The following is a 235-nucleotide window of genomic DNA, read 5'->3' as shown; positions in this document are numbered from 1 at the left end:
GAGTGGAATGACAGCCCCAGGGTGGGCCAGTAGTGTTCAGGAACTGGAATGACAGGGCCAAGAGTGGAATGACAGCCCCAGGGTGGGCCAGTAGTGTTCAGGAACTGGAATGACAGGGCCACGGAGTGGAATGAGAGCCCCAGGGTGTGCTAGGAGTGTTCAGGAACTGGAATGACGGGGCCAAGAGTGGAATGACAGCCCCAGGGTGGGCCAGTAGTGTTCAGGAACTGGAATG

The 235-nt window shown here is 57.9% G+C and overlaps 1 protein-coding gene across 1 annotated transcript in view; it reads right to left on the bottom strand.

Moving 5' to 3' along the window:
* The window catches only part of KITLG (KIT ligand), a 125,401-nt gene that overhangs the window by 25,867 nt on the left and 99,299 nt on the right, over positions 1 to 235 (bottom strand). The gene's annotated exons all lie outside the window — the stretch shown is intronic.

The sequence above is a fragment of the Gekko japonicus genome, unplaced genomic scaffold (genome assembly GCF_001447785.1).
Source record: "Gekko japonicus isolate JY-2015 unplaced genomic scaffold, Gekko_japonicus_V1.1 scaffold1136, whole genome shotgun sequence".
Taxonomy (NCBI): Eukaryota; Metazoa; Chordata; class Lepidosauria; order Squamata; family Gekkonidae; genus Gekko; species Gekko japonicus.
The sequence above is the reverse complement of the archived record's forward strand: the minus strand, read 5'-3'. Positions and strand labels throughout refer to the sequence as shown.